Source organism: Mus caroli, unplaced genomic scaffold (assembly GCF_978045245.1).
Source record: "Mus caroli unplaced genomic scaffold, Mus_caroli_1 scaffold_4, whole genome shotgun sequence".
NCBI lineage: Eukaryota > Metazoa > Chordata > Mammalia > Rodentia > Muridae > Mus > Mus caroli.
Genome location: NW_028227259.1, coordinates 7,475,784 through 7,490,759, shown reverse-complemented (window position 1 = coordinate 7,490,759; position 14,976 = coordinate 7,475,784). Strand labels below are relative to the sequence as shown.

Sequence of the window (14,976 nt, the reverse complement as noted above, 5' to 3'; positions counted from 1 at the left end):
GCCTAGTCGTATTGCATCTTCCTATGCCTAGTTTGATTGATGTCACTGGGAGGCCTGTACTTTTCTGAAGGGAAATGGAGGATCTGGTAGAAAGAGAGGGAAGGTTGGGAGGAGAGGAGGGAAGGGAGGCTGTGGTTGGGATGTATTGTATGAAAGAATAAATAAATAAATAAATAAATATGAATTCTAGACAAATAATAAAAATCACTAAAATTAAAAAAACAAACAAGTTAGGGAGAGCAGTTAAGCAGATATGATCAAAATACTTTGCATGAAATTCTCAAAGAACTAATTAAAATATTATTAAAAATGTAACAGGTATAAAATGAAATAAATCCACAAGACATAAAATTCAATTAGTTTCATATCACAAGTGAAAAAGCTGAGACTGTGGTTGGCAAATGACTCGAAATTCACTGTCAATAATTGCTGACCTCAGACCCAAGCATGAAGGCAGGCTGTGACAAAGCTCACGGCTGTAACACCGTGCTGAGGAAAACACTATGTGCCCACAGGGCACGTGAACTAGGAATGGGATTAAGGCAAGCATACCATGAGCATCATCAGGAAGGAGTGGATAGATGGAAAAGGCTATAGGAAGGATATGCTTTGTGGGCTGAAATGTATCCTCATCTTCACTTCTAAGTGCGGCATGCTGACCTTGTGTCATGTGATTTTTGTGATGTCTTAAATAAAAGTGACAGAGACAGAAAAGGATTTAAAAATAAGTTCACATGTTAGGGGAAAACCAGATTCTTTCCTGGATAATAAATCCCATATTTATTGAATACTTCCCTATGCTGGGACTTGTTCCAACAATTCTGTGGTGTAAAATTATTATTTTCCAAATTTTATAGGTGCAGTATGGAACTCCAGGGGTTTATTAAAGGATCAAAGAAGTAATTAAATAAGTGGAGAATATAAAATGATTCTTTGCAGAGTAGAATCCTCCATGGATGTAGGCTGTTATTGTTATGAAGAAATCAAAGATCCTTTTATATTTTATTATGTTATCTTTATTATAGACTGGCAATTTATAATTATTCCTTGCTTTTCTAATTATTTTTATTAGCGATATTTGATAGCAATATTATATGTAAATGAAGCACACAATGTAGACGATTGGTTCTGTTGGCAAAGAAACAGACATAGATGAAGTGCTGGCCCTGGGATTTTGAATTGTGATTGCTGGCCGGCGCAGAGTCAGCACCAAGGGAGAGCAGGAACCAAGGCTCTTGAAGTTCGTTATTATAACTCTGCTGAAATGACACCTCAATCCACACTCTACAGCAGCCTTGGGCCTGAGAGTTGAGTTTCTCATTTGACTTTAAACTGCTGATTGCTCTTTACTGAACTTACCTTTGTTCCTCTCTGTACTGTTGGCCTTTGTCTGCAAATGATCATAAAAGTTTCATATAATGACTGGTAAGGGACTGGGAAAAGAGGCAGGCCTATGATACTTGACACACAAAAGATGTATACATCCTTCGGTGCTCTCTGGAGAAAACACTTCTCTAGGCATTAAGTAATAACAAAGAATCCTGGTCCTTTCAAATACTAAATTATATTGGCACAAGTGTTATTTTGTCCATAAATACTAATTTCACACACACACACAAAGTATGTCTTGCTTTTAGATGCACATTTGAATCCTCATAATGTCTGAATAGTTTGGCAATAAAAAATTTGCAAATTCTAAAGTGTAAGGAACTGAAGAGAGAGCTCTATGGGCAAGAATGTTGCCTGTGCACAGCACGAAGATCTGAATTAGGATTCCAAGTACCCACAAAAGAAGCCTGGCATGAGCTGGGTGTGGTGGCATGCTTTGATGCTCTCAGATCCCGGGAGGTAGAAGCAAACAGATCTCTGCGAGTTCAAGGCCAGCTTCATTTGTAAAATGAATTCCAAGCTGACCAGGGTTACATAATGAGACCCTGAGAGCAAACAAACAAACAAACAAACAGGAGGTATGACTACCTGCGATAGCAGTGTTGGTTGAGCAGAGACAGTTTCCAGCAACTTACTGACTGGCTAGCCTGACCTAAGTTGTGAGTCTCTTGATCAGTGAGAGACACTGTTTCAATGTAATAAGGTAGAGAGTGGTAAGAGACTGTCTAACCTTCCCATGTGCACACATGAGTAGGCACACCCACACACTCACATGCATATGTCACATGATAAGTCATACAACACACACAATGTACCATACTTAGTTAATTGATATAAAACATGAGAGCGTCCATCCCCACTTCCTTCTTTCCAGCTTTCATGCCCTTATTTGTCAAGAAATTTAGACCTTTATAACGTGGAGCTTAGCACTGCACTATCAATTCCCACTAGGTGGCTACTTCAAATCCCTGGAAATGGACTCTATGTAGAAGACTGGATCATGCAAGGTTCAGAAATCCTTGGCTTTCGATATTTCCATGGGATATTTATCAGGTACATATGGCATTTAGATGGTATTATAAAATATTAGACCTGAATTAAATTGTCTTCCAAGTGGCACTATGCTGTCTTTATCCTAAGTCTGTTTACTAATGCAAGCAAAGATCACCCCCACAAAGCTGGTCCCCAGCGTGTGGGAAAGGTGTGCTTATCATTGGAAGATCCAGACATTATCTGTTGTGTCTGCATTTGTTGTGTGATGAACATCTGATCTCATCGGATCTCAGGGACTATTTTTAGGCTTAGGTTCCCCTAGAGGAACAGAACCAGTGGCATGAAGATGTACATTAAAGAATTTATATTAAGTTAGCTTTAAAATGGTAACATGATCAGAGTCACATCTGAGGGCTGAAAACCCACTGATTACTTGGTCCTTGAGACTTAGAGCTTCCATAGTTGGTTCCCTCTTATGGGAGGGAACCAACAATGGTTACTCAGAACTGATAGCTCAGTCCACAAGGTGAGTGCCTCAGTGGTTGTAAATGGTACCAGAAGCCTAGAGGTCCCTGATGAAAGCTTGGCTCTGAGGGCCACAAAAGAATCAGCAGTAGCAGCAACAACAGGCCAGATTAACCCAGTGACAAGAGGGAAGGCCAGTAAGCCAAGACTGATAACCTTTCTTCTGTCATGTCGTTTTAATCTGGATTGCTACCAAAAGGTGCCGGTCACAATTAGGGTGGATCTTCCCAAGTCAATCAAGAAATTCAGAACACTTCTTCGTTAAGCTTTCCTAGTCAAGTGATTTTAATTTGAGGCATGTTGATATTGAGACCAACATAACATATTAACTGATTTTTTAAATGTTATATACAGTAATGTGCAATTATGTTTATATTCTTTGTATCATATTACTATATTATATATTTCTATGTTAAATGATTTTGTATATTGCACCAGCTTGATTTTTCTGGAGTGATGCTGACTTGGTCAAATTGTATAATCCTTTCATATGGACTTAATTTACCATTATTTTGTTGGGAATTATTTGTGTAGTTTCTTTTGATTTCTTCAGGTTCTGCTTCAGGATAGCATTGGTTTCATAAGTCAAGAACTGTGCTCTGCACATGTATTCTTGAAATTCTGTAAGAGGTGTGAATGATTACTCTATAGAACTGACCAACCAAGCCAAACCAAACGAAACCAAACCTAAGTTTGGGTCTTCCTTGTGGGAAGTTTTCATGTTTTAGTTTAATGTTTTAATGTTACTAATTCAGTGTCTCATTTGATGCTAATTTATGTTTTCCATTTTTTCTTGAGTCATCTTTGAGAGTTTGTGTCTTTATACAAATTTATCTGCATCATTTAAACAATCAATTTGTTGGTATATAGTTACTATTTGCATTTGTATCTCATTTCATAAAGTAGAGATCAATTGGGACAATATTATTTTAGGCAAAGTGAACATGTAAGAGTACAAGATGAAGACAAGTTATCTTTTGGGTTAGAAAACTGTTAGATTTCTGTTTGTCATTTAGCTAACCCTTGCATATTTCACTCACCGCTCTGGGCTCTAGGAAGAAGAGGTAAGCCAGAGATACTACCTCATCAATTTTTAATTCTCATAAAAGTTAAGTAAAACATGAAATAAACTTGTAGAATACAGGTATAATCTCTGAAAAAACAAACAAAAAGTGGATTTAACAGAGCATTTATCAGATTAAATAGATTCCAGTAGTTAGTCTCCTTTCTTGGACATTTACATTTTGTGTTTAGACATGTGAAAAGGGAGAAGAGGCAATAGATGTTGATCTTACTGGATCTTGACATTGAAATATCAGATGTTTTATAATCCCCAATGTCTGACTTCCTCCTAGAACTTTGATGCAAGGCCTATGATAAATCCAGGAAAAGAACTGACAGCTCCACTTGTGACTCAGTCATGAAGCAACCACTACATACGGTCTTAGGGCTTTATAGATGTAAAGAGACATCACGACCATGGCAGCTCTTATAAAGGAAAAAAGTAACAGGACCTGGCTTACAGTTTCAGAGGTTTAGCCCATTATTGTCATTGTGGGAAGTCTCCAGGCAGACACAGTGCTAGAGGAGCTGAGAGTTCTACATCTGGATTGGGAGGCAGCAAGAAGAAAGAGTGACCCTGGGCCTTGTCTGAGTATTTGAAACCTCAAAGCCCACCCCCAGTGACACACTTCTTCCAGTAAGGCTGCAGTCCTAACAGTGCTGCTCCCTAGTGGCCAAGCATTTCCAGAAGAATCTATAGGGCCATCCCTATTCAAACTCCACACATAGCAAGTACGTCTCAAACAATGTATGCTGCTTTATACATTGTGATATTTGCTCTTCTTGTGTTGCCATGAATTTACTCTGCTCACAAACATGAGAAAGACATTGATTGAGAGAAAGCAAGTGGTTGGATCATTGCTGCGTGAGTAAAATAGTGGTGTTTCCATTATTATCACTAAGTGGGGCCAGCTTACCTGTGTGCTTAATCCAAGAGTTTTAAGAAACATAAGCAAGCCTCCATCTCTCATGTTTTTCAGACCACCCCTCCTTTGCCACTTACTAATCTTTATTACTTCCCATTCTCGTTCTTCTACCCATGTCTTTATCAAGACAAAATTATCTGGATTCCTTATTTTGTGGTGCTGTGGAGTCAAACAAGAGTCCTGTGTATGCTGAACACATGCAATGCCACCAAGCCACATTCCCAGACAGATGATGGGAGTTCCATCCCAAAGGACAACCCTTCAACTCATCATGTTGACTTAATATTCTGTAGTCATTACACATTGGGAGGCCTACCTGAGTCTTTGTTTTTGGTTGGCCAACCTCATCATGAGCTATTCAACTCTTGAACTTTCAACCCCCTTACAATTAAGGCAGCAGATAAATCCTGGGTGTACATGCTGGCATGAACAATCTTATGTAGCTACATTGTATATGATTGTCATGATTCCCACACTAGTCAAATGGAATTACACCTGTTCCATGATATCACTGAGAAGCACTCCAAATAAAAAAGTCCTCTGTGACATTTATACCTGTTTCAGTAAGAAAACATCTGCTTCCTATTTGTATCTTTCTAACAGCCAAGCTGGTAGTCCACACTTAGTAGGTAGTAGGTGAGGAGTCAAGGGAACATTCCAGTTGGTCTCTTCGGCTTTTTAAATGACTATATCATCTAAAAATTAATAAAAAATTAATTGTTTAGCCACTAAACAATCTCCCCTGGCCCAATTTTAAAGTTTATTATGCTACTGGACAGCCAACAGTTTCGTGCTCTGTCAGCTGATAGGGTGAGAAATACCACCTAGTTCCTATAGCTCACTTGCATTGTAGGGAAAATTAATTTCTTTTTAAAGGTTAAGTCATATGCAAAAGAAGTTATTTAGTCAATGATGATCACTCATGGGGCTGGGGAGGGACAAGTCAAAGCAACTGTGTACCTAATGACTGTGGTGGTAAGAATGAGAATGGGCCTTCTGGGCTCATACATCTGAATGCTTGGTCTCTAGTGGTGGAGTATTTCAAAAGGACTATGAAGTGTGGCCTTGTTGGAGGAGATGTGCCACTGGGGGTGGACTATGAAGTTTCAAGAGCTCACACCAGTCCCAGTCTCGCTCTTTCTCTGTCCCGATCTTACAGATGTAAGGTATAAGCGCTCAGCTCCTGCTCCAGGACCATGCTTGCCTGTACACCGCCATACTTCCTGCCATGATAATCCTAAACTAACCCTCTGAAACTGTCAGCCAGCCCCCCAATTAAATGCTTTCTTTTGAGCTGCTTTAGTTATACTGAGCACTTAATCCCACTGTCCTACTAATGTGAAGCAAGCTGTGAGCAGTGACACATCAGGTTTGTCTCCGTGATAACCCTCTTGCACAGAGCCTGGCTTAACAGAAGACCATCTCCCTAGTAGACCCAAGCAAACCTCTTAAGTTGTTTGCACTGTGTCATGTCACGTGTCTCAGAACCATGGACAGTGCCCGGGCCAACACTCTGGTTTTAGTGCAAACTAAATATTAACTTTAATAGCAAAATGACATTAAGTTCTTTATGAAGACAATCTAATTACTCAACAGAGTGGCATGAGTGAGGTACATAATCTCATTTCCCTTTCCTCCTAGCTGAAGAAATAAAAGCCCAGTGACAGAGCATCACGTGCAGGTAGAGGCTGAAGTGAGTTTCGAACAGTTCCCTACAGTGCAAGTGAGCTATAGGAACTAGGGGGTATTTCTCACCCCATCAACTGACAGAGCACGAAACTGTTGGCTGTCCGGTAGCTCAATCACTTTAAAATCGGGCCAGGGGAAATTGTTCAGTGAATAAAGCACTTAACATGAGAGCACCCGTATAAATGCCTGTCAGGTGGGGGGCCCTCCTCAAACCAAAATGCTCAGGAGACAGTGACAGAGCTGCCTCCCAAGCTGCCTAGAGAGGCCAACTGAATTGGCAAGTCCTGGTTTTACTAGGAGACCCTGACTCATTAAATAAAGTAGAGAGCAATTGAAGAAGACACCAGATTTCCATATGTGAACACACACAGAGATGCACACAGACACATGCCACACAACACACACAGACGCAATACATTACAGCACACTCACACACACCATACACTACACATACATCACACACATATACACAGACACACATACATGTACAGCACACACACACACACACACACACACACACACACACACACATTAGTGGTCTCTGTGCCTATGACTTTCCTGAAAACAGATATGAGAGTAACAGAGTATTTCTAAAACAGAAGCCTAGAGATATTGCTGTTTTTAAATAAATTCTTTTAGGATAACACAGAGGCAGTGCTTGTCTAAAAAGAAAACAGAACGTTAAAGGAGAAGTCCATCTTCAGGTGTTATGGGTAAAGCAAGGATTACAACCTCAAGCACAAAACCCGAGTATTAGCCAACTTCTCAGCACCCTTGTTCTCAGAACCCTACTTCCACCTTAAAGTACAAGGCAGAGTTTGCACTGTGCCTCCACTGCCCACGTAACACATGGTTCCTATAGTAAGGTAACTTGCTTCTCTGGCTGCAACTTGGCACATCTGGTGGGCTTGGGGAAGTTTTCACTGGCTTTATCAGTCAATATCTGGGGATTTATGATTCAGAGAAGATCAGTAGACTGGTGTGTGCTGATTGTGTTACTGCTGAGTGACAACATCTCTCTCGACTTGGACATCTTCAAAGATTTCTTAAACAATGGTGGAGGATGATCTTTTGGGAGTCATTATTTCTAATGCCTGCTGATGGATGTAGGATGAAAATGAGAGCCTTGGCTGGTGAATCTCTGAAACTAAATGACTTATTGTAAATGTCTCCTACCTTCAAAACTTAGCTTTCCTTAACAGGTTTAGCAAAGAGAACCAGACAGTGTGCTCCAGAATCTCAGAACATTAACTTAGCACACCAATGCCTACTTGGTCATAGTTATTAACAGTTTGAAGTGTAGAATCTGAGTGCAGTAGGAGTGCCTTGCCAAAAAAAAATGCTATTATTTATTTGGAGTCTGGCTTAAGAATCATCCTTAGTTACAATGGCAACATCATAAAATACTCATGAAAATTCCCACGCAATGTCTCTGTGGCGGTGCCTCTACCAAGTACAGTGAAGACAAGGCTTATGTGAGCACTTCTTTTTCCCGTAGAATAAGCGTATGCCTTCCCTCTCCTCTTCTCACTTGCTCCCTCCCTTGGCTTAGGGCCAGATTACTAAGTTTACCAGTGGTCTCTGTCTCTCTTCCCAGTTGAGGCAAGTTGAAGCTGGTGTGTGCTTCCTATCATTCTGCCTCCCAGTAGAAGCACCCTTGGAGAGTGTGTGTTCCAGATGTTCCAGCAGGGAGAGTTGTTCCTGGCCAGCGTGGGGCTGCGGTGAGAATGAGAAAGACACTCATACTGCGTTAAACCCCCTGAGATTTAGGAGTTGTCTATCACAATTAATTACTCTGAACAATGCAAACCACAGCTATCAGATGGCATGGAGATTTCTCACCGTTAAAGACAAATCTCATTTTCACTACTAAATTGAGCTTGCCAGGAAAGTTTTTTGCCTTGTTAAGGGATGGAGGATCGGTGTTCACTCTATGACACTGCTTTTAGAAATGATGCTGAACACAAGGCTGCTGGGTACTTCATGTAAGGGCAAGCCTACATGCCGATTAAGTTGGCTGATTTGCAAAACATACATTTATGCCACATTATCCTTACCCTGGTCTTCTATCTTGGCTGGAAGAACAATATCTAATTCTAGTATATGTGTATTTTTTTTTATCTCATGCCTCTCCTAATAACCTCCAGACTGTGTCAAAGCCATCTCTCCTATAAGAGCTTCAAAGTCAAAGCAATAATGCTTTGATCACAACAGAAATGAATCCCAAAAAGGGACATTCTTAGGTAGTTTCACTCTGTGCAAGCATCATGGACCCATCAGTAGCGGATTCTTGCGTTACGGTCCTGGAGAATGTTCTTCTTTATAGACACGTGGTTCTCTACAGGTTCTTCTCCTTCATGGACAGAACCTGCAAGAGTCTCAGAGACAAAAACAAACAAACAAACAAAAAACAACAACAAAAACAACTTTTATCCAAGGGGGGGGTGCGGCTCCACTATATCCTTCCAGGAAACTATATAGGGCACTTGGTCTGAGTGCCTGAGGGATCCTGGCCTAAGGACTCTTTCCTCTACTGCTTTGATCACCTGCAAGTCAAAGGTCCCTATGGGTGGCCACCCTATTCTGAAGGTGGGCCATTTGGAGAAGCAGAGAGTAACTAACTTGCCCTTCTTCACTACTACTGACAAGTTTTCTCCTCTTTCTCTAATTTCCCTCCAGTGGTTAACTGGGATGTTTAACAGGGTAGATTCAGTCTGTCCCATGTCCAAAAATGTCGTCAGTCCAAGTCCAAGAACTTAGAATGAGATAACCAACACCAACAAATACAGAAAGACAATCAACACACAAACAGCTCACTCCTGCCACAGGTGCAGAAACTAGGTTATAGCAAGACTGGGTCCACTCCCAACAATACTGCCTCTTGCCATTCCTAAAAGGAGCAGAGTCCTCTCGACTCCCGGGTGGGGGGGGGGGAAGGGGGGGCTGAAGCGTCCTCCTGACTCCCCACAGTCACAGCGGCGTGAAAGCACATCTGCCCGCAGCAATTGCACCAGACCGGAGGATTTTCAGTAACACCATGCTCCATGCTCAAGAGCCAAAAGTGAAAGCAGAAGATAGACACTTAGGCGCCTGTTGCTGTGGCGGAGCTTGGTCTTTTTCCCTCAGATCAGCCTAGTCGGGGGTCTCCTCAAATCCCAGGACGAGCCCCCAAATGTAAGATCCCACCCCTCAGTCAGTGGTTCTTACTTCGAGACGCCCCGAGTGAGTTCTGGTGGCGCATCAGGGTCAACCCTCAATCAGTCCCTTGAGGCGAGTGATTAGAAGGCCACCGAAATATTCAAAAATTTTTCCTCTTGTTCTTTGACATGTATCAGACACTATTATCTGCAGTCACCTTGCTGTGCAATAGCACATCAGAACTTCCTGTTCCATCCGACTGTGGCTTAGTACCCATTGGTTTTCCTGTCCCCATGTATTCTACACTCTTCCTCCCACTCTCTGTCAACCACCAGTTCAGTTTCTATGGTATACGCTTTTTAAAATTCCACATGTGGCCAGGCACATGACTTTAATCACAGAGGCAGAGTTAGGTGTGTGCTTGAGGCCAGTCTAGTCTATGCTAGTGGGGGTTGGGGGAATACATGGTAAGACTTTGGTTTTTTTTTTTAAAAAAAAAGGAGTCAGTTTCTCATACAGATGAGATCATGCAGTTTGACCACGTCTCGAACAGCAAGGTCTCATTCACTTTCTGAAGGAGTAGTATCGTCTGTGTGTGCTGCATTTCCTTCGTGTGTTCACTAGCTGACGACTGCAGGTTATATTTCTTGTCCATTTCTCGTATCATGCTGAATGACAGGGAGTGGAAATGACCCTTGAGTACGGTGATTTTTTTACCTTGTGAAATACGTTAATCAATAGAATTCCTTAGTCAAGCGGTGGTATTACTTTTAGATTTTTAAGGAAGTTAAATAGGGTTTTCAGCACTTCTTTATTAACTAACATACATTTAGACCATTAATATACAAAGGCTGCATTTTCTCCACATCCTTAACCAGAATTTGTTAATTTTTGTTTGTTTATGAACTTGCTTTCTTTTTTATTTCTTCTTTCTCCCTCCCCTCCCTTCCTTTCCCCTCCATTCTCCTCCCCTCTGCCTCCATCTCCTCCTCTCCCTCCCTCACCCTCTTCCTCTTTCACCCCCTTCTCCCTCTCCCTCTTTTGTTTTCTGAGAAAGGGTCTTTACTCTGCAGTCCAGACTGACCTTAAACTTATAGAATGTATCCTGACTCAGTCATCCAAGAACACCATACCTGGCTTAACCTTTTGACAGCAGCCATTTCACGGTGGCAACATGACATCTTCTCTTGGTCTTGATTTTCAATTCCTTGACAATTAGTGATACTGAGATTTTTTTTTCCGAGTCCCTGCTGTCAATTTGTAGATCATCTTTTGAGAAATTCCTTGCACATATACTTTTGCTCTTTCTTGTTTTGCTTTTGAGTTTTGTGGGATTTCCTACATACCCTGGATTTTAACTCTTGGTCAAAATATGATTTGAACAGATCCTTTTCCTCCTGTGGGCTGTTTATTCATTCTGACATTTGTTTCTTTTGCTATGTAGTTTCTCTCTCTCTCTCTCTCTCTCTCTCTCTCTTCCTCTCTCAATTCTAATCCCATTTATCTACCTATTTCTTTCCATTTTAAAAGTACCTTTATGTTTGACATACTTTAAATTTTCTTGTAGAGCACACAAGTCTGGTGGCGACCACTCTCTTGGTTTTTGTTAGGGATGCCTTCATTTCTCCTCCATTTCTGAAATTATAACCTTGTTGGGTAAGATATTCTCAGTTGTTGCTGTTTTTTTTTTCTTCCTAAGCTGTGAAAAATCTCACCCCTTTCTCTACTGACCTGTGAAGTTTCTGCTGACAACTTTGCTGTCAGATTAATTGGAACATCCCTATATTATTGTTTTAATGAGGCCTAGAAAATCCTGTCTTCATCTTTACCTCAAGAGCTTATTATAAGCTGTCTTAGGGTAGACTTGATTAGACTAAATGTGACTAGTATCTTTGATTTTCATGTAGCTGGACATCTGATTTCTTTCCAGGCACGGGAAGATTTTAATTTTTTCTTTTATTCTTTTCTCATACATCACATCCTGACTGCATTTCCCTTCCTCCTCTCCTTCCAGTCCCTCCACAAGCACACACATCCTTTCTTCCCCAGATCCACTCCTCCTCCATTTCTCTTAAAAAACAAACAAATGAACAAACTAACAACAACAACAACAAACAAAAAACAAGAGCAGGCCTCCCAGGTATGTTAACTGACATCGTAACAAGTTACAATAATACTAAGCATACACTTTAATATCCATGCTGGACAAGGCAACCCAGTAGGAGGAAAAGGGTTCCAAGTGTAACCAAAGAGCCAGAGACATCCTCTATCCCACTGTTGAGAATCTCACAAGAACACCAAGTTACATAACCACAAGGTAAATAGATGCAGAGGACCTAGGTCTGACCACACGGGATCCCTGATTGTCACTTCAGTCTCTGTGACACCTCCTGAGCCCTGCTTAGTTGATTCTGGGGGCTGTCTTCTTCTTGTGTCCTACAATCCTTTCTCCCCCTCTTCAGGGGAGTTCCCTTGGCTCCACCTGATGTTTGGCTGTGTGTCTCTGCATCTGTTCCCATTGGTTGATGGATGAAGCCTCTCTGATGACAATTAGGCTAGGCACTGAACTATATATAGTAAGAACTATAAATAGTATAGGGGAATATCACTAGAAATCATGTAATTGACTTTTTTTGTGGTTGGATCTATCCTGGGTCTCTGGGCTCTCCAGCCTCTGATTCCTGGCCATATAGGTAGTGTCAGGCGTGGGCTCCCTCTCATGGCTGTGCCTCAAGTTGAACCAGTCATTGGTTGGCTACTCCTACAAGTTCTGTGCCATTATTACCCCAACACATCTCATAGGCAGGGCAGATTGTAGGTCAAAGGTTTTGTGGCTGGGTTGATGTCCCAGTCCTACTGCTGAGAGTCTTGCCTGGTTTCAATAAGGCCACTCTTATAAATTTCAGTTTCTTGTAAATTTCCACTCTATAGGTTTCTAAGTTGCTTCCCAAAGGCCTTCAATTCCAGTCATCTCTCATATCACTCTCTCCCTCCACCCCCCCAGCCTTCACCCAATCCCCCCTGCTCTTATTCTCAACCACCCCTAGTTCACCCACAAAATTTATTCTATTTCCCCTCCCCAGGAAGACTCATGCATCACTTCTCGAGACTTGCTTGTTACTTGGCTTCTCTGGGTCTGTGGACGTTAGCAAGTGAATACATGTTATATTTATCTTTCTGTATCAGATGATTCAATTTTCTAGTTCCATCCTTTTGCCTGCAAATTTCATGATGTTGATTTTAATAGCCAAGTAATACTCCATTGTATATATGTAACATATTATCTTTTCCCATTATTTCACTTGAGGAACATCTAAGTTGTTTCCTCTTTCTGTCTATTATAAATAAAGCTGCTATGAACATAGATGAACAAGTGTCCTTGTGGTAGAATAGAGCATCCTTTGGATATTCTCAGAAGTGGTAAAGCTGGGTCTTAAAATAGATGTGTTTACAATTTTCTGCAGAACCAATTTCCATACTGGTCATATAAGTGTGCACTGCCAACAGCAATGGAGGAATGTTCCCCGTGCTTCACTTCCTTACCAGCATCTGCTGTCACCTGATATCTACAGAACATTTCACTTAAACACAAAAAAATACACATTCTTCTCAACACCTCATGGAACATTCTCTAAAACTGACTATGTTCTTGGACACAAAGCAAGTCTCAACAGATACAATAAAATTTTAATAATCATTGCAGCCTATCAGACCACCATGGATTAAAGCTGGATTTCAACCACAATATCAACAACAGAAGCCTAAAAACTCATGGAAACTGAACAGCTCTCTACTGAGTGACTGCTAGATCAAGCAGACATGCAGAGAGAAATTAAAGACTTCCTAGAATTCAATGAAAATGGATGCATGACCTACCCAAACTTATGGGTCACAATGAAAGCGGTCTGGATCTCTGTGGTTATCTCATGGAGGAGGCTTCTGATTCACTTGGTATTCTCAAGTCCTTCTTGAAGCCAAGTGACCTGAAAATTTGCTTTTAACTCTGTCCCAAAGCTCCTGAAAGCTTGTTTTGTCCCTGCCTATTCTTCTGACTTCCAACTATGTGTGTTCAAATAGGCAGCTTTGAGCTCATCCCTCCTCCTGCTTGATACAGACTTCCGCTGCCACCTCCTATCATGTCTTAGATTTACCTGAATACCAGGAATGTTTATAGAACGCCATGTTGCTTCTGTGTTTTCCCTGCAGTGTGCTGAATTTCTCTTGGGCAGCTTTTGCAAATTCTCTACCTGGAGGTTCTATCCTACTGATTACTACTTGGTCAGTTTGGGGCACCCTGTTTTGAGAATTAGAGAGGGTAATAGCTTCATAAAAGTACTTTCTACTTGTTGGTATGCAGTAAGTCTGGTGATTAAAGCCTTGGGTATTTATAAATCTCCCTAATCTGACATTTTTGTGCCTATCTTACCAGAAATCCTTAAGAAGGCTGCTTACTTTTGAGGCCTTGCAGGAACTACCAATATCTCAGCACTGGATAGCATCCAAGATAGATTTGTTGATAGTCAGCTGTTTGTGAGTTACGACTGCTTTAATATTACAGTGCAATCCAAGCCAAGGTTTTCCTCAAATACATTGCTTGTATATGGTTCAAAAGAATCTCCAGAAATATTATATCATACCTACAAGCTACCTTCCCTGAGATCAAGACAGGCCCAGATTCCTTGCCTGTGCTTACTGATCTAAAATTGGTCAGTGAAGTATCCTGCCCATCTATGGGTCAGCCTCAGACTTCAATTATATCTTTGGTTACCAATGCCACTGAGATGTAATCCTGAGCCAACAATTCACCAAACCCAGCACAGCATTTGGGTAGAGACAAGGCCAGTGTGTTCTGGATGGTATGGTGCTAAGGTAGACCAATGGTACCAAAATGCTGTACAAAGAGACCTAGATTACTTGTGTTCTGTAAGCACAGATCACATTATGCTAGTGGAAAGAGAAGTCTAGCAGACTGAAGCCACTTGTCTTTCCTGATAGTGGAGTTGTTTTGGAGTCTGTCTTTATAGGTGGACATGGATAGAGGGCTGATGTAGACTAATGGATGTTAAGTCTCATAAGCCCAGCACTAAGTTCTTGGCAGACTCCAGAACCTAATTGCCCTTTCCTACTTGATGCCAGGGGTAGGGAAATGTTACTAAAGACATCCTCTTGCCCAACCTGGGAAAATGCTAAAGTGGGCTGTGCCTGAGTCTCACAGCTCTGAGGACCTGTAAAATTTCAGCGGCACCCAGGTCCA

At 41.3% G+C, this 14,976-nt stretch overlaps 1 long non-coding RNA gene across 2 annotated transcripts in view; it reads right to left on the bottom strand.

The window, feature by feature from the left end:
• The window catches only part of LOC110295124 (uncharacterized), a 43,540-nt gene that overhangs the window by 4,588 nt on the left and 23,976 nt on the right, over positions 1-14,976 (bottom strand). Inside the window, exon 1 of one of the 2 annotated variants that reach the window (XR_015046888.1) lies at positions 553-751. The exons of the other annotated variant lie outside the window; for it this stretch is intronic. This is a non-coding gene — a long non-coding RNA (uncharacterized LOC110295124). Of the gene's footprint in view, positions 1-552; positions 752-14,976 lie in introns of those variants that run through there. 2 annotated transcript variants of the gene reach the window in all.